The 25,080-nt window shown below is 42.4% G+C and overlaps 1 long non-coding RNA gene across 2 annotated transcripts in view; it reads left to right on the top strand.

Annotated features, from left to right (window-relative positions):
- Nucleotides 1–11,037, top strand: part of LOC110196364 (uncharacterized) — a 37,053-nt gene extending 26,016 nt beyond the window's left edge. The window contains exon 3 of one of the 2 annotated variants that reach the window (XR_002321168.2): nt 10,841–11,037. This is a non-coding gene — a long non-coding RNA (uncharacterized LOC110196364). Of the gene's footprint in view, nt 1–7,137; nt 7,781–10,840 lie in introns of those variants that run through there. The other variant, XR_013484435.1, reaches the window with a different exon arrangement.
- The last annotated feature ends 14,043 nt before the right edge of the window (nt 11,038–25,080 follow it).

Raw genomic sequence — 25,080 nt, 5'->3', positions numbered from 1 at the left:
TAACCATCACTGAAATTCAGTGTGCCTCAGTTTCCTCATCTGAGAAATGAGGAGACTGGGCTTCTTACATCTCTTCCAGCTCTAAAACTATCATTCTCATCCTCCTTTCTTCCTATCCTAGGAACAGAAGGGTATAATGGGTGAAATTCTGTTGCCCCTTCTAGGTGGATGTCCTTCTCTAAGGACCAAGAAGGTCCGACCTGTGAGAGGCATCTGGACACCATGAAAAGAGCCCTGCAGCTGGGGTCTGAGGAGCTGGGCTCCATAGTCAGCTCTGCCGCTTACTACCTCTGTGACAATGGGCACATCACTTCACCTCAGCTTCCTCACTTCCTCATCTGTAAAATGAGGCAGCTGAAATCCAAGCTGGAACCTCACTCTGATGATGCAGATTGGGAGTTTATAAAAATAAACCCCAAATACTTTAGCTCCTCTCCCTTCCTGGCCCTTGCCCAGTCACCCTTTCATGGAACATCTAAGCATTAACACACACATTGTGCTAAGTTAACAACAGTAAGCGTGGTTTTTAATAGGCAGCAGTAAAATCGGAACTTTCGGACTCATAGAGAGACAGGGGAGTCCCAGGTTACTTTCCCTTCCCAAGAACTATAGAAAAACAGAGGTGGGGTAGGGTTGCATTGTGGGCTGTGAGCCCTTCATCATCAAAAGACCATGGTCCCTGCACTGGATTTTTACCCATATTTGTGCCCAGTGTGCTGTTTTGGGCCTACTCAGCTAATGAAAATAATAACTACATTTAAATAGCACTTTCTGTATGCCAGGCACTATACGAATATTATTTCATTTGATCCTCACAATGATCTTGGCAGGTATGTGCTATAATGATCCCCATTTTACAGTAGAGGGAACTGAGGCAAACAGAGGTAAAATGACTTGCCCAGGGTCACACAACTGATAAGCACCTGAGGCCAGATTTGAACTTGATTCTTGGCTGACTCCAGGCCTGGTGCTCTATCCACTGAGCCGCCTCGCTGCCCTCAGAACACCTCTGCTTGGCTTCTGCTTTGTATTTCCATACCTCCCTGCATGGTTGTCCGGAACCTTTGCTGCCACGGTCCGTCCAATAAACCAGGCTTGCAACGTGGTTGCCATCTTTAAGGACTTCCTCTTGCACGTCCCACACATGCAGTCGAAGTCTTGGATGGCCAAATTTTGTCATTTTCGCCTTGAGTACATCATGCTTTCATACATTCCCTCCTCTCCACTCATACAGCCACTGTCCTTAATCTCTCATCCCCTCACCTGGAACTCGAGTGTCTCCCACTCCAGCCCATCCTCCACTTCCTGGCTTCCCCTTCAGTTTAAGCCTCACATTCAGAGGCCTTTCCTGGCCTCTCCACCCTCCCCAACCCTCACCCAGCCCACCCCAGGTACGAACACCTTCCCTTCTCACTTAATTTTCCATTAGATATCCTGTCTCTATTATCTACTGGACCAACCGGCCACTAACCTGCGGATGGCTGGAGCCGAACAGAGCAGGCTAAAGACAGGACAGTCAGGAATCAAACAAAAATTTAATTTCAAAGTGAGGCAAAGTTCTTGCAAGCAAGGAGGCAAATTACATACATGTGCCGGTGCCCTGCCCCTAGAGGGGAGATCTCAAAATTTATACCAATGGCTACACAACGAGCTGTAGGCCTGACAAGGAGGGGTAATAATAACAATGAGACAAGTCTGATTCACAGCAGGGCTTCATAACTGGAACATAGACATAGTGGGCACTTATCCAAGCTCAGAGAACACCTGGTACTGGCCAAAGCAATATAATAACCTGCCAGAGGGTGAGATCATCCAGAGGGTGAGCACGAAGGATTGTTGTTATGCCAAACTGAGGGCACAGCTTGCTTGCTAGGCCTTAGCTCTGGAAAACAGGGTGTCTCCTAATAGTGTCTTGACACTATCTTGTATATATCCAGCAATTTACATGTTGTCTTTCTATTAGAATAGAAGTTCTTTGAGGGCAGGACTGTTGTTTGCATCTTCAGTGTCTATCACATAGTAAATGTTCAGTAAGTGCTTGCCACCACACGTAGGATTATAGGCCTAGAACTGGAAGGTATTTCAGAGTCTATCTGGTTCAATCCTCTCATTTTATACCTGAGGAAACTGACGATCCTATGATCCTGTGACACCCGGGTTACGGGACATACCCAAGCATCAAGCAATGTTCTTTGTGATGCCCTGTACCTTCTCCCTCTGTGATCAGACTTGAAAGAACCATGGTTCAAGGGTAGCTTGGCCTACGCCAGGAGAGGAACCAGAGAGCCAGAGCCAGAGGCTGGAGGTAGATCAGTGAAGGTCCTTGGAGGCGTTGAGAGCAGTAAGTGATGAGATTCTTGACTAGGCTTATAACAGTGAAGGGGGGAAGAAAAGACAAATCTGAGCTATATTAGGAAGAGAGAATTTATCAGGATTTGGTGAAAGATTCGGTTTAGAGAATGAAAGAGTGTTACTAAATTTTTATTGGATTGGATTGGAGGGGGATAACTGAGACAGGCTGCCCACAGTTCACTGCCCCCAAATATGGAAGCACATACTTGACCCTCTTGACGTAGGGCAAAGCTGTGGAGTGAGCCCCCTAGGGCCCTCCCACACTCTCTGGCCCCGAGAACACATACTAACCAGAGCTCACAGTGCTGCTACTTTGAAATAAGCCTGGCCTCTCCTCATTCCTGCAGTGCCGGGAGCACCTGCATCCCCGGCTGTGCTCTGATGCCGGCAGAATGTGAAGAGAAAAAGAACCACGGGCCAGGTGAGAGCAGCGAAGAACAAACTCTGTTTATTGATCTGAGGGCTCAGGCTTACATAGTACTGGATCAAGCAACAGTAACATTGTTATTCATGAAAAGTACAAATCTAATTAGGTGATTTCCTTCCTTCCTTGTACCTTGTCTGTTACATTCTTTCCTGCGTCCTGTCCTGTACCCATCCGTTTCCTCCCTTCCTGCATCCTGTTCTCAAGAGACAGAGCAGGGGGTGGTGAGCCAGCTGTCAGGCTTAGTACAAGCTACAGGTAAGACCCGGCTGGCCTAAGCCCTCCAGCTCCCCAAAGCCAGCCCTCTATACTCCAGAACATCCTTTTTTTTTGTGACTTCAAGGTGACAGCTTCCTTCTCCAGTGGGGTGCTGTTCGAGGCCCAAGGGATAGGAAGCATTTTCAAGATTTTTCCATCGCTCCCTAAATGAGCTGTTGGAGGCTCTGGGAGCTGCTTGCCATGGAAATCAGGACTCCAAATGAGCACTTCTTGACATGATGCCAGTTTGAGAGAGAGGCAGGGAGGGGTGGAAGGCACCTACCAGCTATGTGATCTTGGGGAAGTCACTTCACTTATCTGGGTCTCAGTTTCCTCATCTGAAAAATAACTGAGTGTATAGACTCAATAGCTTGGAAGGGGTATTTCAGCTCTAGAGCTAGGATTCTGTTTAGAGCACTGGGCCCAAGACCTGAGTTCAAATCTGGCCCCTGACACTTATTAGCTGTGTGACCCTGGGCAAGTCACTTAACCTTTGTTGTCTAATTTTCCTCAAGCCTAAAATGGAGATAATAGTTGTTCTTACCTCCCAGAGATGATGTGAAGATCAAATGAAATAGTATTTTTGAAGTGCTATAATCATGCTAGCTATTACTGTTGCTCAAGGTCTTTCGAGGGACCATGAGTCCAGGGCTGGATCACAGTGTCATAGGTTTGAAGCTAGAAGTGATCTCAGGGGCCATTAAGTCCATTCCCCTCATTTTGCAGATGGAGAAACTGAGGCACAGAGTGATGAAGTGACCCACTCAATGCTCACACCTTGGATGGACCCCATGCTTGTTTTCCTCTGGGTATCTTTGTGGCCTTTGCCTCCCATAATCTTCTGGCCTTCCCTAGACTTTAACAAGTATTAAATGTTATTTCCTCTTAAGAACATTGTAGTTTCAATTTTTTTTAAATTTTAATTTTTAATTTAATTTTTTTTTTAGGCAATTGAGGTTAAGTGACTTGCCCAAGATCACACAGCTAGTAAGTGTTAAGTGTTTGGTCTGAGGCTGGATTTGAACTCAGGTCCTCCTGACTTCAGGGTCAGTTCTCTATCCACTGTGCCACGTAGCTGCCCCAGAACATTGTAGTTTTAACAGGCATTTTTGTGCTTTAAGGGCAGCTGGGTGGCTCAGTGGGTAGTGTGCTGGGCCTGGAGTCAGGAAGACCTGAGTTCAAATCCAGCCTCAGCATTTTGTAGCTGTGCGACCCCAGGCAAGTCACTTAACCCTGTGTACTTCAGTTTCCTCATCTGTAAAATGAGTGGAGAAGGAAATGGCAAAACACTCCACTCTCCCTGTCAAGAAAACCACAAATGGGGTCACAAAGAATGGGAAAGAGGGGCAGCTAGGTTGCACAGTGGTTAGAGCACTGGCCCCAGAGTCAGGAGGACCTGAGTTCAAATCCGGCCTCAGACACTTGACACTTACTAGTTGTGTGACCCTGGGCAAGTGATTTATCCCTGATTGCCTCGCCAAAAAGAAAAAAAAAATTGAAAACGACTGAATTACAAATTTGATCCTTAAAGGGATAAATCAATAATGGTGGGATTTCAAGTGTTAACTACTGGCATGGTTGAGGAGAACTGGGGAGAGAACATTTGGCATCACTGAAGCTGTGGCCTCTGGGCACTTGTTACACATAGGCATTTTCAAAGTCCTCATGCTCTGGGGCTCCTTACGGCAGTCACCTCCCTTGTTGGTGACTTGAGTCAGCTTCCTTTTCAGGACCTAGTGCTTCTTGACCCCTAAATCTCAAAGTGGGAAGGAACCCCCCAAATCATCATGATATAATAGGGAAGACTCTGGATTCAAAGCCAGGAGACCTGAGTTTAATTCTGAGCTGTGTAACTTTTTTTTAAAAAATAACTTAACCTGTCTCTCAGCATCACTTCCTGTGGGTATGGAATGAATCTCAGAAAGGCAATTGGAGGCTCAGGAGACAAGTTTTATAGTTCTGGCTCTCCTTTAACTGTGGGTCCTTGAGCAACTTCTGGGACCATCCCAGAAAATAATCAGACGTTTGGCTATTGTATTTTCTGGGTGGTGGGGAAGAAATAGCCTAGGCTTTTGGAATCATGGTCCTTTCCCCAGCCTGGAGGGTGGAGTTTGTCACACCCTAGTCATCAGCTCTGCCAACTTATTAAAGAAAAATGTCAATGTACCTACAAATTAATTTACATTTCAATATGGGTGTTAGGGCAACAGTGCCATTGTCAGGACTGGGGGTTGAACTGAGGCTATATGCCATCCGCGTGGGACCGTGGGCAAGTCACTTGCCCTCTTTTTGGCCTCTGTTTTCTCATCTGTAAAATGGGAAGATTGAAGTAAATGTTCAGTGAGGTCCCTTTTAGATATCCTATGATTCTGTGAAGATCAAATACTTTAAGGGGAGGTTGGGATGCGGAGTGAATAAAGTTGTTGAGAGGCAACATGGTACAAGTGGTGAGAGTCCAGAAGATCTGGGTTCATATCCTGCTTCAGCTGCTTACCAGCCATGTGACCATGGCGTCAAGTCGCTTAATTTCTCTGGGCCTCAGTTTTTCAGCTATAGAATGAGAAAGTTAGATGACATGGCCTCAAAGGTCCCTTTAAACTCTAATTCTGTGATCCTGTGGATTTCACATGTAGCCAGTGAGGAGAAAGAGAATTTACATTGTTGGCCTACACAGAAGTAAAGCAATGATATTAAATTAAATGATCATTTCCTGGGAGGCTCTGGATGGGAGGATATGTGGGGTGGAGATCTCTAAGCAGGAAACCAGTGAGATGGGGGAACCTCCCTAGGTTTTTTTTCAAAGTGGCAGCCAGATCTTGAGGTTAAATGGAAAGAGGGAACGCCCAAGTCAAAAACTGCTCTCTAATTTTATCCCAGGGGGCCAGAGGCTGAAAATTTCTTAATGCTTGTTGAGATTTCCTTGGTAACATCTCCTAGGTTATAAAGGAAACAGATGCTGGTTATAGTAAATGACATGCCCTTCTTGATAATAATCCCACAGAATATATATGTACATGTGTGTGTCTATGAGATCCGTGGGACCAATCCCTTGTCTTCCATGGAAGAATACTAGGGTCCTCTGCCTTTAGGAGGTGGCTAGAAGGGAGAGTGGAGTCTGTTCTAGGTAGTGGGGGTGGCATGTGCAAATGTACAGAGACAGGAGAAAGCAAGATGAGACAAGCAACACTGAATAGTCCGGTTTCACTGGAATGTAGAGCACATGAAGGGAAATTGTGGGAGATAAGATTGGGAAAGTAGATTGTAACCTGATCACAAAGAGACAAATACCAGGCTATAAAGCATATCTTGAAGTCAATAGGGAGCCACTGAAAGTTTATGAGTAGTATAGTGACAATGATCAGCCTTGTAAATTAGTTCATTAAAATTTAAGTTTAGTTAATGTATTGTCTGTGTTGGTTTCCTATCATACATAGCACGGGCTGCCCCATTGAGCTCTCATAACAAAAAAAAAAAAGTTAAGCAAAACCAAGCAACAAAATGATATTCGACAACATATGGAACATCCTGTACCTTTAGTTCCCTTAGTGCTCTACCCAGGGGAGGAAAGCACAAGCCATCATTCGTTCCTGGGACCAAGGTCAGTCATTGCAACTGACCTGATTTCAATGTCCTTTAACCACAGTTTTTGTTGAAATATAGTCATCGTGTAGATGGTGTTCCTACTTCTACTTACCTTGTCCAGTGTCAAATCATACAAATCTCAGGGAATTCGATTTGGCAACAAAAGCAGGGAGACCGAAAGTCCAGGCAAACACTGACAAAGAGGTCATAATGAATGCTTAAATTAGGGCAATAGCTTTGGGTGGGAAAGGAGGAATGGATGTGAGAGAAACCGGTGATGTAAAATAGGCCTGGCGACTGACACAATGTGGCAGGAAGGGAGAGGGAAGGATCCAAGAACACCCTTTCAACTTTTAATCCTGGGTGACTCAGATAAGGGGAGGGAGGAGTAGCATCGGCACAAATAAAGGAACTAGGTTTCTCGGGGAGGATGGGAAATTCCATTCTGGATGTGTTGAGTCTGAGATTGTGACAAATATTCATCAAAAACAAAACCAAAACCACCACGAAAACAATTGCAGAATGCACCACCACCACCAAAGAGGATGAAGAGTTGGAGAAATTCCAGGAGGAATCAGCACCTCCAGGGAGGTCCTTGGAATCTGCACTGGATCTAGTTCATGAAAATGGTGAGCCCCTTGGACAATCTGGGTCTCCCTGCTTTATGCCTCACATGATGTAAATAATCACAGGTTGATCAAATAAAGTTATCTCCGGTGAGGAACCATTCAGTAGTTATGGGCTGATCGCTTTGAGCCTGGAGCATTGCAGAGTTCTCTAAAAGAGGTTCATGATCACTCCAAATGAATTTGGCTTACCAGTCCACATAGGAAATTGGGAAAAAGCCAAGTGGATGAAGCATGCCTCCTGTCTTAACATGAGGTCCATAGACTCCCATAGGATCCATGGATAGATTTCAGAGAGTCCATAAACTTGACTAGGAAAAATATTTCTTTATCTCAATAGAATTAATTTCCTTCAAGGTGTTCCGAACCACTTAACTTTGATTAAAATTATACTAAGACTTTTGTCACGCTCTGTATTTTACACATTTAAAAAGAGTGTTTTGAGAAAGGGTCCATCAGCTTCACTACACTGACACTAAAAACAGTCAAGAACCCGTGTTCTAGAGTCCACTGATTCTAAACTTTTTTGATCGCACACCCCTACCAGTCATTTGTTTTATCCTGATGGGTAAGCTGGGGTGGGAAGGTGAGTGGGGGAGATTTTCCTAATGGCCCTGGGTGGCTGCTGCTGTGGGTGCCTGGGGCAGGGCTAAGTTGTCATTGCCTTGAGGAACCAATGCAGGCTCAGAAGGGACCAAGTTGGGAAGATTGTTGGGCTGACCTGGATGATGGGGAGGTGTGGATGTGCGGGAGATAAGCCACCTATCCGTTCAAACCTTGCTGCTCACCTTCTGCAATGCACAGGGGTCTGCCAGGTAGACTGGAACACTCTGAGAACTTTTAACAAACTTTATTGCTACTCAGAAGGGAAGGAGGAGAATTACTGCTAGCAGGTGCCAATCTGGCCTCCATACCCACAGTAGGTGAAAAGGGAGAAGAAAGGGGTAGACATTGAATTTTAGACCAAGAGCCAGTATGATACAAATGGGAGACTGCCCTGTTATCTACAGAACAGGGTGGAGGGGGTGGGCAGGCGTGTTGTCTAAACTACCTACTAAGAAGTGAAGAAGGAGGGTCAGGGAAATGGGGACCTTAACCCTTAGTTTGCTAGTCCAGAAAGAGGCTGAAGAGGGAGGTTGGGAACATGATCCTTAGTCCATATTACCTCCCCCATGAGAGTGTAAGCCCCTGAGAGCAGGGACTTCTTCACTTTTGCCTTTGTTGTCCCAGAACCTAGCAGAGTGACTGGCTGCAGTGAAGAGCAGAGGATGTCCTGAGAGTAAAGCAAAACACACTTGGAGCTGCTTAGACAGATGGCACCTAGCAATGTATTCACCAAGAACAGTGGTGCTTTTGTGTCTTGGTCACAAAAGGCTTGTGGCCTCAGAGGCTGGTGTCTGGTCCAGACAAGAGGGCACCAGAGCAGAGGATGGCTGCTAGAAACTCATCGGCCATGTCTGCATATGTATTTCTAGGTCTACCACCTTTCAGGAGGCATGCTTCACCAGCAGGCCTCTGAAGTTACAGCTGTTCCCTCCCTCACGAATCTTTCTGAGTCTTCTGGGAAGCTATGTTTTCCCCTTTCCTGGATGAGATGATTCTGTAACACTATTCCTTCCCTTCCATTTCCAAACCACTTTAGGGACATGGTGTCAGCCTCTAAAGAAAACCTCCAGGTCAGTTTGCATATTAAAACATAATTGAGAAATATTTAACAAAATAAGTAAAAACGCCGATAAAAACACACATAATGTTAATTTGCAGTTTCTTAATTATTGCAGCTGAAAAGATCTATTTGTATTTGAGTTAACATCAGTGCTCTAGAGTCTTGGCTAGTCATCGAATCAAAGGGTTCTAAAGTCTTTCAGAATTGTTTTTCTTTACAATATTATAATCATTCCACAAATTCAATTCCTACTAGCACTGGCAGGTTGGGTCCCTAGAATTGCTATGAGTGCCTGTTCCTAACACTGCAGCTCACAAGCCCCCAATGTGTTTCCATTTAAAAATCAGTCAGTAGACTCTTAGAAAAGTTGTTGTTTAGTCATGTATGACTCTTCGTGACCCCATTTGGGGTTTTCTTGGCAGAGATACTGGAGTGGTTTGCCATTTCCTTCTCCAGCTCATTTTACAGATGAGGAAACTGGGGCAACAGGGTGAAATGACTTGCCCACGGTCACACAGCGATTTGAACTTAGGTCTTCCTGACTGCAGACCCAGAACTCTATTCACTGTGCCACCTAGAAAAGACTTTTAATCAAATAGCACAAGAACAGTAGTGACAACCACTCCCCCCTTCTCGAATCTGGGGCACACTCTCCCACAAAGATACAAAATGTCCAGGGATGGTGGATAGTGGGTATAAACATAAAATATAATGGCAATGAGGCATACGTGCAGGAAAAACGTGGCCAAGGGAACTGATGACTCTGGGAACTATTGGGCCAGATATTCTTTCTTTCTCTAGAAAGACCTGGTGGACTTCCTCGTGGGGAGCGGTGTTAGCATTAGTCAATGCTGCTCTGGTCTTCAGCCAGGCTGGCCACTCACTCGGTCGCTCAGCCGACTCCACAGAGGATGTGAGCTTGGAAGGATGGGCTCCCCGCCAAGCTCCGCTGAATGTAGTCTGAGCTCATTCAGCTAGGGTGTTATTGCATTCTTGCAGAAAGAGCAGAGTCCCTTAACCCACAATTATTGGGTTGGGTTATTTCATAGATTCAGCTTGGAGTTTTTCTCACTTCCCTGGCAAGAAGTGGGAGAGGCATAGCTTCTCCTATCTGATACTTCTTCCTGCTGCAGGGCTGGGTCCCCTTGGCCCTCACCCTGATCTATGGGTGTGTAGTACAGTTCACAAATGCTCATTGGGTCTATACAAGTGAGTAGCTGGGGGGAAATGAGGCAGTCTGAGTCCTGGGAGCAAGTTCCTGTCTCTGATTGCATTTTTATACACTACTGAACTACACAGCATAAAGCATGTAAGGAATGCTTCATTTATGCCTGAAAGGGACTCAGGCTTAGTAAATTTATTCTCTCTTTCTTTGCCCCACATAACCCACAACTTTGCTGAAGTCCAGGGAATCGGGGAAATTGAGACCCAGACAGCAAATATGATTTGCCCAAGGTCAAATAGCTGATGATGCAGCTGTGTCTAGAATCCTGATCTCCTGCCTCCTGGTACAATGTGCCAGCAGCTGTGTCTAGAATCCTGATCTCCTGCCTCCTGGTACAATGTGCCTCCCACAACACTAGGCTATCTATCAGTTGGGTTCGACTGCTTCTAACTCCCTCCCAGACATATTGTCCCCAGGGGACTTGGGTCTAAAGGAGAATGCTCTTTTCTTCCCTCCTTCCTTCCTTTGTTTGTTCCTTCTGTTCTTCTCATTTAAGATGTTACGGTCATCAGATCTAGAGCGGGAAGAGGTTTGAGAGAATATGGCCCGCCTCTTCATGCCAGTGAGCATATGAATAAACTGGGGCTAAAAGATAGGATATGACCTGTCCATTGTCAGACATATGTAGGACGTAATAGAGGCAGCCTCCTGGCTCCGACTGAGTACTCTCACCGCTACTTCATCTCTCCTCTCCCTCCTTCTCCAAGCAACAAGCATTTATCAGACATCCCGTGGGTGCCAGGACCTGTGCTAGGAAGCAAGTTTACAAAGACAACCACAAGGTTTCTACCCAAAAGCAGCTCGTATTCCATCCAGAGAAACAACGTATAAAACCATAAGGAGATACATAATATGTAAGTATATATGTGTGTGTGTGTGTGTGTGTGTGTGTGTGTGTGTGTGTGTGTGTTATAAAGGAAATGGAAGGGAATAGTCAGTCTGGATGGGGGAGGGGTGTAGGTCAAGGAAAGCTCCAAGCAGGAAGTGAGGCTGGAGAAGGGAGTCATTCCAACTATGGGCCTGTGCAAAGGCAAAAAGAGTGGGGTGGGAGTTGGAGTGCTGTGTGGGAGGGAGGGAGGAAAGGAGGAAGGCAGGAAGGAAAGAAGGAAGGAAGGAAAGAAAGGAGGGAACGAGGAAGAAAGAAAGAGAAAGGAAGAAAGAAAGAAAGAAAGAAAGAAAGAAAGAAAGAAAGAAAGAAAGAGAGAGAGAAAGAAAGAAAGAAAGGAGGGAAGGAAGGAAAGAAGGAAGGAAGGAAAGAAGGAAAGAAAGAAGGGAAGGTGGAAGGAAGGAAGGAAAGAAAGAAGGAAGGAAAGAGAGTGAGGGAGGGAGGAAGGAAGGAAGGAAAGAAGGAAAGAAAGAAGAGAAGGAGGGAAGGAGGAATGAAGGAAGGAAAGAAGGAAAGGAGGGAGGGAGGAAGAAAGAAAGAAAAAAGAAGGGAAGAAGGGAAGAAAGGAAAAGGAGGAGGGAGGAAATGAAAGAAGGGAGAGAAGGAGGGAAGAAAAGGAGGGAAGGAAGGAAGGAAAGAAGGTTGGAAACACGTATTATGTACTTACTATGTGCCAGGCACTGTGCTAAGCACTTTACAAGTATCTCATTTGATCCTCATGACAATCCTCTTCTCCCCTGACACACACACATTTTACAGCTGAGGAAACTGAGGCAGCCAGAAGTCAAGTGATTTGTCGGGGGGACACAGCTAGGAAGCCTCTGAGGCCATATTTGAGTTCAAATCTTCTCAAGCCAGGCCCACCACTCTGTCCACTGCAATACCAAACAGGTCAGTTTAGCTGGACCGTGCTGCTCCATGAAAGAGGGTGCTGTGTGATATGTCTGGGAAGGTGGTCTGGAGCCAGAAAGCCATGTCTCTGATGGGCAGTTGCCAGGTAACTTTCCTCCCATCCTCTCCGAAGCTCTCTGTGGCTTTTATTAAATGCACCTCAGCTGCTATTACATTACAGGACTTAATCTCACACCAGTCACACCCTGGCTTCCTTCCAGGCTGGGCAAGGGGCCAGAAGCTGCAGAGCTCTCCCTGGCAGCTCTGGGGTTTGGTTAAGAGTCAGAGTATTTGCTGCCGGATACAAATGCTCCAGAATGTTATTTCGACCCACTGGGGACTCCAGATAGCTTTTGTCTCTGGCAATAGAAGCTACGGTTTCTCTGAACAAGAGAGAAGTCATCTGAAGCCAGGGCTCTCCTAGTTAGGTCTAAGGGAGCCTATGCGGGCTTTGGGGGTGGAGTAAGGTTGGGGTAGGATTGAGGGAATGGAGGACTGGCCCAGCAGGCAAAGAGGAAGGAAGCAGTCAGAGTTCTTAGCTGTTATCTGCCTAGACCTCCTACCTTCAATCTTTCCAACTGGCAGTAGCCCAGATTGAAATGTCTCAGCTTTTGCTTTGACTCAATCTACTGTCTCCATACTTGGAATGTACTTGGCCTTACCCCATGTTGGAATACATTCTCTCCTCCCCTTCTCACAGAATACTGCTCTTCCTTTAAGACTCGGCTCAATCTCAGCCTTCTATACCAAGCCTTTCCTGATTTCCCACCACTCATAGAGCTCTCCTTCCCAAAGTATCTTATATTTATTTATGTTTATTCTACATAACTTGCCTATGTCCAGAGGTGTGCTTGTAAATAATTAACAACTGGCTCCCCCATTAGAATGTAAGTTCCTGAAACATAGGGATTGTTTCATTCCTTGTATAAGGATTAGATCATTACCACCCCCAATTAATCACAAAAGGTCCAGACATCTCAACTGAACAATCAGCAAATCAAAATTAAAATAAGAAGCAAATAAACACAGTAACATAAGGTTGGACAAACCCAAAGAAATTAGCAACTGAGGTAAGAACTCACTATTTGACAAAAACTGCTAGGAAAACTGGAAAGCAGTTGGACAGAAACTAAGTTTAGACTAAAAAAAAAGGAATGTTGTCAGATCTATAGATGGGGGAGAGTGCATGACAGAGAGAGAGAGAGAGAGAGAGAGAGAGAGAGAGAGAGAGAGAGAGAGAGAGAGAGAGAGAGAGAGAGAGAGAGAGAGAGAAAGAGAGAGAGAATCACAAAAGATAAAATGAACATTTCTTATTATACACAACTAAAAAGATTTAATATAAACAAAATCAATGTAGCTAAAATTAGAAGGGAAGCAAGTAATTGGGGGAAAAAACTTTGTAGCAGGTTTCTCTGGCAAAGATCTCATATTTCCAAGATATATAGGCAACTGATTCAAATTTACAAGAATAACAGCAATTCTCTAATTAGTAAATGGACAAACGATAAAAATAGGCATTTTCCAGAGGAACAAATTTAAGCTATCAACAGCCATATGACAAAATGCTCCAATTCACTAACAATTAGAGAAATGCAAATTAAATTAATTCTAAGATCCAATCTCATACTCATCAGATTGGCAAAGCTGACAAAAAGGAAAATGACAAATGTTGGAGTGGCTGTAGGGAAACAGGTACATTAAAGCCCTTTTGGTGGAGCTGAGAATTTGGTCCAACCATTCTGGAAGTCAGTTTGGAACTAAATTACTAAACCGTGCTTCCCCTTGGACACAGTAATATCTTTATTGTCTAAACTCCAAAGAAATTAAAGAGGAAGAGGACCCATATGTATAACAACATTTATAGTGGTGATTTTTTTTTTTTTTGGTGTGGTGACAGAGAAAGCAAAGGAGTGCCTATCAGCTGGGAAATGGCTGAACAAATTATGCCCTGTGAATATAATGGAATATTGTTGTTCTGTAAGAAAGAGTGGAGATGATTTATTTAATTTCATTTTTTCAATTAATGAAAATTCACCTTTCTCCCACCTACCTCCCCCATTGAAAAAGATAGAAAAACAAAATCTTTGAAATGAATATGTATAGTCAAGCAAAACAAATTCTCATATTGGCCACATCTCAACTTTACCCTGAGCCTAATCACATATCCACAAAATCTCTGAAATCTGGTTGGTCTTTGTATTGATAAAAGTCCCTACAACTTTCAAAAGTGTTTGTCTTTACAATATTGTTGCTATTGTATAAAATATTTTCCAGGTTCTTCTCACTTCACTCAGCATCAGTTCATATAAGTCTTCCCAACTTTCTCTGAAACTGTTCATTATTTTCTTAAAGCACAGATAGAAAACTAGACACTTTCTCCGATCCCCTTGACATCTCAAACCTCTCCAAAACAGAAATTATGCACCAAAGAAAATTCAGGTGTCGCCATGATTTAGGACACCTAGAATCCAAAAGGTGGTTAAAAACTAAAACCAAAACCCACGAGTTGACTTCTACACCGAGCTCCCTCAGCACCCCTCCCCACCACAAGCAGCAAGGCTTCACTAACTGACCCATATGGGTTCACGACAAACCCCACCCCCATACCCCAATCCAGCTCCCCTTCTTCTTTCCAGTGCCATCAAGCCAAGTCCAGGCTGTGGAAGGCTTCTCAGGCCAGTCCAGATAGCCGCACTCCAGACTACAGAATGCTCACCGCGAGGCTTGCTGTGGAAGTACACGGCCAGTAGTGCAGCGGTCGGCGTTCTGGGCAGAGAAAGATCTCTGCAAAACGTCCAACAATTGGGGCAAAGGAGCTTGAAATGGAGCTCAAAACCACATCCCGCTCCGCCCCTTCTGTCAGAGCCTCAGGGCTACAAACTACAGAAATCTACACCACAGCACCAGCGTGGCAGCTCTCTGAACTCTGAACAGGAGTGGGGCAGACACGGTGTTGGTGGTCCCCCCACCCCCACCCTCTGCAGGCACTCCACTAAGCCTGAGGGAAAGTGTTCAGCAACTAACTGGGGCCAGTTCGGATCACCCAAAAGTCACTTGGGTGCAAGACCTAGGCTAGTTTACATGAATTGCCCAGTGTGAGAGAAGGCTGAGATGCTTTGAGATTCATCCCCCGAGAAAATCACCATCAGAGCGGAGCGAGCCAAAAAGTGAGCAGTGGGAAATGGGGTGGGGGGGGGGAGCAGATAAATTACCATGGGAGACATTAATAGCAGAGAGAAATATGGCCTCCGGACCTAGGCGTTCAGGCATCTATGAGTAAATATTGCCCCAAAAAGGAAAATGATCCATCACTTAATGAGGCAGAAGACCCTGTGGAATTTGAGGAGAACGTAGAACCACAACATGCTATTCTTGAGTGGTTTAAAGGAGAACTGAGAATTATGAAAGCAGAATTTGTGTCCTGCAGAGCAAAAATGATGAGCAGAATAGAAAAACTGGAATCTGAAGCGGTAAGCCTCACCAAAGAAACAATAGAATTCAACAACCTAGTGTCTGATAAAGTGGAAATATAAATTTCCAAGGAAAAACTCTTTATTTGAAATAGTCCTGCAGAAATTAGGCTTAGACCAACACTTTACACCAGGAGTGGAGAACCTGCTGCCTCGAGGCCATATGAGGCCCTCTAGGTCCTCAAGTGCAGCCCTGTGACTGAATCCAAACTTCACTGAACAAAGTTCTTAACTAAAAAAAAAACCTACTAAAACTACTAAACTAAAAAAAACTACAAAGGGGTGAAGTTTGGATTCTATATACTATATTCCACAATACATTCTAAATGGAAATGCAATTTTAATATCAAAGAGCATAGTATTTTTTAAAAAAAACTAAAAGAGAAATGGATCATATATTTCTTATGGCTATGGGTAAGAGATATATTTTTAACCAAACAAGTTGTTGTCGTTCAGTCATTTTCAGTTGTATCTAACTCTCTGTGACCCCATTTGGGGTTTTCTTGGCAAAGATAGTGGAGTGGCTTGCCATTTTCTTCTCCAGCTCATTTTACAGATGAGGCAAACAGGTTAAGTGACTTGCCCAGGGTCACACAGTTAAGAAGTGTCTTGAGGCCAGATTTGAATTCAGGAAGATGAGTCTTCCTAACACCAGGCCCAGTGCTCTATCCACATCACCCACCAGCTGCACCAACCAAATGAGACAGTCCATTATGAAAGATGACTACATTAAGCAGAAAAGCTTCTGCACAGACAAAATTAAGACACCTAGGATAGGAAGGGAGATGGCTGAATGGGAAAAAATTTTGCATTAAATTTTTCTGATAAGAATTTTATATCCAAGATAGGTATAGATATATGTATACATACATATAAATGCATATGTATATAAGTATGTGTGTGCACATATATGCATGTGTGTATATGTATACATACGTACATAGGTACATGTGCATCGTAATGGGCATTCCCCAATTGATAAATGGGCAAAGGATATGGACAAACAGTTCTCAAAGGAAGAATTGCAAAGTATTCACAATCACATGAAAGAAAGTTCTAGATTACTAGTAATAAGAGAAATGCAAATCAAAATAACCATAAGGTTTCATGTCACACCCTGAAAATTGGCAAAGTGACAAAAATGGTGATAATCAGTGTTGAAGGGATTGTGGAATGATAGGCATAATATTGTTGGTAGAGCTGTGAAATGGTACAACTGATTTGGAAAGCAATTTGGAGTTATGCAAATAAGATTATTAAAATGTCCATACCCCTTGAACTAGAGACTCTATTGCTGGGCTTATACTCAAGAAAGCCATTGATAAGAAGTATCTCTAAACACTAGAATATTTATAGTAGCACTTTTTGTGATATCAAAGAATAGGAAACAAAATAGATGTCCATCAGTTGGTTAAACAAATTGTGGTACATGAATGTAATGGAATATTACTATGTTATAGGAAATTATGTATATGATAAATATAGAGACATACAGAAAGATCTATATCAATTGATGCAGACTGAAGTAGCAGAGCCAAGAAAACACTATTCCCAGTAACTACAACAATATAAATGGAAAGAACAGCACATCAAAAAAAAACCCAAAAGTGAATGTAACAAAATTATAAAGATCAAGCATGATGTGAATGAATATGAGAGGATACCCCCAACCCACCCCTTTGTGAAGGTGGGAGGTCCACAGGTGTTACATGTTACATGTGTTTTTGGACTTTTCCCAATATATCCATTAGTTGGGCTGATTTTTCTTCTTCTCTAAAAAAAACCACTATTTGTTATATGAGATGGCTCTCTGAGAGGGAGAGGGGAAGGGACACTTGGGATAACTATGATGATGTAAGAAACAGAAGACGTCAATAAAATTTATTTTTAAAAAAAGCGCAATAATATTCCATTATACGCATATACCATAATTTGGTCAGCCATTCCATAGTTGATGGGTACCCCCTTGGTTTCCAGTGCTTTGCCACTACAAAAAGAGCTACTATAAATATATTTGTGCGTATGGGTGTTTTTCCTCTTTATCTGATCTCTTGGGTGTTAGACCTAGTCAGATATCACTGGGTCAAGGGGCATGCACAATTTAGTGGCTTTTTGGGCATAGTTTCAAATTGCTTTTCATAATGACCGAACCAGTTCACAGCTCTGCTTAATCTTTGCCTTAGGGAGCTGGCATCAATGGATCAATTGAGCTCAATAATTCAGAGCTATTGTAGGGCTAAAGTTGATAGAGAGTCTTCGATACTTCTGGCACCGTTATGGTAAACCCTTAGAAGTTAGGGATCACCGAGTTGTCTATCGCTGGTTAGTCATTTCAGTCACGTCTGACTCTTCAGTGAACCCATTTGGGGTTTTCTTGGTAAACCTACTAGAACGGTTTGCCATTTCCTTCTCCAGCTCATTTCACAGATGCGGAATTAAAGTAAACAGAGTTAAATGAGTTGCCCAGGGTCACACAGGTAGTAAAGTAAGTCTCTTGAGGCCAGGTTTGAACTCAAGAAGATGAGTCTTCCTGCCTCCAGGCCCAGAACTCTATCTACTCTGCCACCTAGCTGCCCCACCAGGATGCCTAAGGAGGGGCAAACTGGTCCAAGTAGGTAATGGAGCAGGTTAAAACTTCCAGGCTGATCAGTAGAGGCTCATGATCAGCCACTCATTTCCAGTCTGAGCAAAGTCCCAATAAATAAGTAAATAAATAAATGAGTGGATGGGTAAATAAATAAATAAAAAGGCAGGAGCTTTTAAAGAAAGATTTTAAATTCAGATGAAGTTTTAGATAGTTTAATCCTAAAAAATTGGGGGGACACATTATAAGAACAATAGATAATTTCAGAAAATAACAGCACTGCAACAACACATGAAATCTCTGGCATGTAGCCAAAGAATACTTGGGGGGAAATTTATGTTGTTGTTGTTGTTTTTTTTTAACATTTTCATGAAGAAAAGGAAGAATAAATAGATCAATGATTGGGCTTTCAGCTAAAACAACTAGAAAGGTAACAATTTTTAAAAACCTATCTAACACAAAAGTAGAAATCCTGAAAATCAAAAGAGAGATAGATGAATTGAAAACAAAACCCACTGAATTGATTAATAAAACTAGGGGATAGTTTTTTAAATAAAAAAATATAAATCATTAGTTAACATGAAAAAGAGCAAAACCAAATTTCCAATATGAAAAAACGAAAAAGAAATCATAACAAATGAGAATAAATAAATGAAATCATTAGGAACTGTTTTGTCTAGTTATATTTGCTTAGTTATATTATATCATATTAGTTATATTGAAAACTAATAATTTAAATGAAATGGATCAATATTTGCAAAAATATAAAAAGAAATAGACCCAGTCAGAAAATAAATTGAATGAACCATAAAAGAACTCTAAAATAAAAAAAATACTTTGAGAACTAGATGGTTTTGTGAGTTTTATTGAACATTTAAGGATAATTAATTCAAATATGTAAAGTTACAGAAGTAGGAAAAGAAGAGATGCTACCAAAACTCCTTCACAAGACAAATATGATCACGATACCTAAGCTTGGGAGAGATAAGTAGAGAATGAAAACTATAGACCAATATTGCTAATGAATATTGATGCAAAATATTGAATAAAACACTAAGTGTCTTCAAAAACATTAAAAATATTATACACTGATTGTTTTAATATTAAGAAAATTATGAACTTATTAAAAACAAAAATGGTATAAAACACGATTATTTCAATAAGTGCAGAAAAGCTGTTGACAAAATACAATTCCATTTCATGCTAGAAAAAAACCCATTAAAAACAGGAATAAATGGAAGATTCCTTCATATTATAAATAGTATCTATCTAAAACCAAGGGCTAGCATTATCTCTAATGGAATAAATCTAGAGGCTTTTCCAATAAGATCAAGGGTAATGCAAAGATTTCCATTTTAATCAGTATCAGATATAACTTTAAAAGAAATTCCAGCTATAAAAATAAGACCAGAAATATTGAAAGAACAAGCATGGGCAAAGAAATAACAGTTTTATTGTTTGTTTTTTCTGCAGATGACTTGAAGGTTTACTTAGAGAATCCTAGAGAGTCAACTTAAAACTGAATGGAAACAATGAATAATTTCAGTAATATATGAGGATTTAAAATAAACTCAATTCATCAGCCTTTCTGTGTATTACTCATAAAATTGAGCAGAACAAAAAAAAATAATTACAGAAAATATAGAAAATATTTGAGTCTGTTTACCAAGACACAAACGGATTCTTGATATGAATTCTTACATGAATGCACTTGCAAAATACCCTTTATAAAAATATAGACCTAAATAATTAGAGAGGTATTGATTACTCATGGTTGGGCCATGCTAATATAATTCAAATAGCAATGCAACATAAAAATTAATCTTGAGGAACGAAAGGTCAAGAATGTCAAAGGAAATAACGAAAAAAAAAGTGATAAAGAAGGTAGCATGGTAGTGCCAGATCTTAAACTATACAAAATGGTAATCATCAGAACTATTTGCTTGTTTTAAACTGAAAAGTTGACTAATGGAACAGATCAGACTGACAAGATCTAGAAGGAACTCATTTTTTCTTGGCAAAGATACTGGAGTGACTTGCCATTTCCTTTTCCAGCTCATTTGACAGGCGAGGAAACTGAAGCAAACAGGGTTAAGTGACTTGCCCAGGGTGTCTGAGGCTGAATTCGAACTCAGGTCTTCCTGACTCCTGACCCAGTGCTCTATCTACTACACCACCAGCTGTCTCTGTAGTAGAATAATGTTCCATAAATCCAAAGACTCCCAACTACTGGGATAAGGAATCCCTATTCAACAAGAACTGCTGGGAAAATCAGAAATCAGTCTGGCAGAAATTAGATTAAGACCAACACCTCATACTACACACTATAGTAAACTCCAAATGGATATGTGACAACCTAAACATATAAATATGAAATAAAATAAATACAAAAAGTAATATCGCAAACAAATTAGAGTTTCAGAGAAGGAGCCATGTTTTACAACTATTGCTAGGGGAAGAGAGAATCAGGGAAGATACAGTGGACAATTGTGATCACACAAAATTGAAAAGGTTTTGCACAATTTTTCAATTAAAATTGGAAGAGAAACAGTTAATGGGGGGGGGAATCTTTTTAGCAAGTTCTCTGATAAAGGTAAAATATCCATGATATCCAAAATATATAAGGAACCAGTTTAAACCTACAAGAACAAGAATCATTTCCCGAAATAGTAAAAGGATATGAATAAGCAATTCTCAAAAGAATAGATGCAATCTATCAGCAACCACATTTTAAAAATGCTACAAATCACTAAGAGAAACGCAAATTAAAACAACAATAAGATTGACCTCCCCCCTCCAAAAAAAAGAAAGAAAGAAAAGAGAAAGGAAATGACAATTGTTGGAGGGACTTAGGCAGAGGTGGGGAACCTGTAGCCTCAAGGCCACATGTGGCCTTCTAGGTCCTCAAGTGTGGCCACGTTTGGCCTCGGGGCTACAGGTTCCCCATTCCTGGACTAAGGGCTGGCAGGCATATTAGTACACCATTGGTGGGACTGTGGATTGGTCCAGCCATTATAGAAAACTATTTGGAACTATAACTAAAAAGCCACTAAAATGTTGATATCCAAATGTTTGATCCAGTGATACCACTACTAGGCTTATATCTTAAAGATAACAAAGAAAGAAGGAAAGGATCTTCATGAACAAAAATCAACAGCAACACTTTCTGTTAAAGCAAAGAACTTGAAACAAAGGAGATGCCTATCAATTTGGGAATGGCCGAACCCCTCATGGTATATGAATACAATGAAATATTATTGCACCATAAGGTATAAAAGGAACGGATGGATTCCAAGAGACTTGGGGAGACTTGTATGAACTGGAAAACAATTTTTACAATAACTACAACATTATATAAGAAAGCAACTCTGAAAGCTTTAGAACTTTGATTAATGCAATGACTAACCATGGTTCCAGAAGACCAACCAATGATGGTCTTCATTCACAATCGTACCAACTCTTGACAGAGATGTGGCGAAATAGAGGTATGGAAACAAGATGAATGTAACACCATATTCTATAGCTACATCTGGGGCATTTTGCATTACACTTTCCTAATTAGTGAAGAGAATGCTGACACAATGCTGTGTTACTGTGTGACAGGTGAAACTGGTGCAAGAGCTTTGGGGAAAAGAAATAGTCTTCCTTTTTCCTCCTTCATGAGAAGACATTCATGCTTCCAGACTATATTAGGGGAGAGATATATGGAGAAAAAGAAGAAAGACTTCAGAAGGTGTAGACTTGTGGGAGAAGCTGATTCCTCAACACATACCTGATTTCCAGCTTGCATCCCTACAAACTTTGGGATAATTTCCCCTTAGTTTCTCTCTCTCTCTCTCTCTCTTTCTCTTTCTCTTCTCTCTCTCTCTCTCTCTCTCTCTCTCTCTCTCTCTCTCTCTCTCTCTCTCTCTCTCTCTCTCTCTCTCTCTCTGTCTCCTCCTACTCCCCCCCTCCATATATATCTTACACAGGCAATACACATACTGATACATACATTTTCTGACAGGGCCAGAGTGTGGATCTGTTTTGCTTGACTATACTTATTATGAGAGGGTTTTTTTTGAAGGGTGGAGGAGAGAATTAAGAAGGCAGAAGGAGGAATAATATTGATGCTAAAAAAGAAAAAGAAAGAAGAGATAAGTGAAATAGTTTTGAATGCATAAAAGAAACTACAAAGGATTACAGAGGAAGCTAATTACATTTAGTGAGTCAGTGAGCATTTATTGAACACCTTCTATGTGCCAGGTAAGCACTGGGGGTGCAAAGAAAGGCAAAGGCAGTCTCTGACCTCAAGAAGCTCACCGTCTAATGGAGAAAGACTGTGTAAAAACTGATTCTGAGAAGGGGGTCATTCTATAAGTCTCATTAAGCTGCCAAAGGGGTCTATGACTCAACAATGAAAAAAAAAAGGTTAAGAACTTTTGATGCAGAGGAAACTAGCCCCATGCTTCAGGTGGAGGTTAGACCAGACTCCCTCTAAGATCTCTTCCAGCTTTTGGCTTCTCACTGACCGGTCAGGCTTTTTTTTATGGCAGTGGCCAGACTGCTAAGCAACAGAGGGATGGACTTTGTGATGTCAGGAAGACCAGTCCAGTTCTATGGAATTGTGGGTCAACTGTGGTTGGCAGTGACAGATATTTTGAAAGGCCTAGATTTGAACCCTTGCTTCCAGTCAGAATTTGAGGGGTGGGAGAGGGAATATGGTTCCAGTTTTTGTTGGTGGCTTTTTGTTTGTTGGTTTGTTTGTTTTAGTCAAGGAGAGAGGCTTTAATGCAATTCCCCCACCGAGTGGGTAAAAATAGTCTAGAAGCCTTTCCACAGCTGGTATTATTCCACTTCCTGAGACTACCTCTGATTTATCCCATATCTATTCTGTATGTACATAGTTGTCAATATTTAAATTAATTCAGACTATTCATTGGAAGGTCAAATAACGAAGCTCAAGCTGAAATACTTTGGCCACGTAATGAGAAGACAGGACTCATTGTTGGGAAATGTCGGAGGCAAAAGAAGGGGATGGCCGAGGGTGAGATGGATAGAGAGTGTCGTGGAAGCCGCGAGCATGGTCTTGGACAGCCAAGATCGAACAACACCAACATAGCTGTTTACATGCTGTTGTCTCCCGTTACGTCAGCTCCACAACAAGGATTGCTTTTGACTTTCCTCGTATCCTTTAGTTCTTAGCGCAATGTCTAGCACACAGTAGGTGCTTAATAAATTCTTGTTGATTGGCTGATTAATTGTTGAAAGGAGGAGGGGTAAGACTTTCCGTTTGATCCCAAAGGACGGAAGCAGGAGTGATGGGGAAGTTACAAAGAGGGGAGCTTAGGTTCTATGTCAGGAAAAATTTCCCAACAGCTGGAGCTAACCACAAGTAAAACCAGGCTGCCTCGGGAGGTAGTGATCTCACCTGAAGTCTTCAAGCAGAGTCTGGGTGGCCACATGTCAGGGAAGCATCACAGGAGATTCTTGGTGAGGTACGGCTTAGACCAGGGGACCTTCAGTCCCTGCCAGCTCTGGGATTTGAGGATTCCAGGGATGTCACCCGTCAAGATTCATGAGTCAGAGTCAAGAGTCAATGAACACTTACTAAGCATCTGCTACGTGTCAGGCACAGTGCTAAGCACTGACGGTACAAACAAAGGCATGAGAGTGCCCGTCCTTGAGGAGCTTGCAATTTAAGAGGGGAAGGCGACATAAAAAGAAGTTGACAATTAGGGAGGTGTACTCCGCTTCATGCCTTGGGGGACATGATGAAGTCCTGCAGCCGGGATGGGAAATGAGGTGAAATCGCTGGGTGCCCTCCTTAAATGGTGGAAGATCAGAGAGGAGCTCTCCAGTGTCCAATCTCCACCCTCTCCAAGCAGAGGGAGGACCTGCCCCAGAGGAAGGGGTGCTGAGGAGGTGTGAATTTTGGAGTTAATTTCAACCTGCAAAATAATGAGTTTCAGGAGATCATGGAATCCAGGTGCTCAGCCAAGTGGAAGAGGGTCAGAGGCAGGATTTGAAACCAGATCTCCCTGCCTCCACGCCCATGCTTCTGTCCACTAAGCCTCCAGGCCACAGAGGATAGAGGGTGAAGCAGAGACTGATTTTTTTTCTTTTGCTTTTTCCCAGCAGAGATGCCAGCTACTGCTTTGGAGAAGATCAATTATATTTTAGGGGGAAAGAAAGCTGCTCCCGTTGCAATTTGAGTGGGTCTCCTGAGGGCCTTCTTGTCTGAGCTCAGCTGAATTACCAGATGCTGTGTGAATGTATTTCTAAAACTACCTCCCTCTTTCTCCCTCAGGCTCTGTGTGTAGGGGCATTATTTATCTTGGAGGTTCTGTCCTTGTTCTAGGCTGAGGGCTGCTGGTACCTGTCCTAGTCTACCGTCACTCCACCCCACTCTCAGCACCTGGACTTTGAATGTGAAACAAATGGGTTACTGAGTCATTTGATCCTCACAACTCTAGGAGGTAGGTACTATTCTTATCCCCACTTTTCAGATGAGGAAACTGAAGCAGTTAAGTAGCTTGCCCAGGATCACATAGCTTGTAAGTGTCTGAGGATAGATTTGAACTCAGTATCTTCAGAAGCAGTCACTCAGGCTCATTATCTTCCCATCCAGCCCCTCCCCCCAGCTCCTCTCACCTGCCACCACTTGTGTGCCCCTCCCTCACTTCCACTATTTTAGGACAATCCATTCCCACCCCTCCATCCCCATAAGTGCTGACATCTCTATTAGAATATAACTTCCTTGAGGGCAAGAACTCTTTCTTTTTCCTTTTTGTTGTTTTTTCTTCTTTTTTCTTTTAAAAATAAATTTTATTGATATATTTTGTATTTGCATCACCTACATTTCCCCTCCCCTTTCCCAGAGAGCCCTCTCTTATAACAAAGATTTTTTTTAAAAAAGAAAATGATAAAGAAGAGAAAAACAATCAACAAAACTGACTAAAATATTTTTTAAAATCTAAAAATATAAGTAGTATCCCACACTCCTGGACCTCCCACCTCTGCAGAGGAATGGGAGGGAGGGGGATGTCTTCTCAAGTCTCTTCTTTGGGAGCCATGCTTGGAGTTCTTTTTAAATATTTGTATTTCTAGCACTTATCACAGCGCCTGGCACAGAGA

This window comes from Phascolarctos cinereus, unplaced genomic scaffold (genome assembly GCF_003287225.1).
Source record: "Phascolarctos cinereus isolate Bilbo 61053 unplaced genomic scaffold, phaCin_HiC Scaffold_2;HRSCAF=192, whole genome shotgun sequence".
Classification (NCBI taxonomy): Eukaryota; Metazoa; Chordata; class Mammalia; order Diprotodontia; family Phascolarctidae; genus Phascolarctos; species Phascolarctos cinereus.
This window is presented reverse-complemented; position numbering and strand designations above follow the sequence as displayed.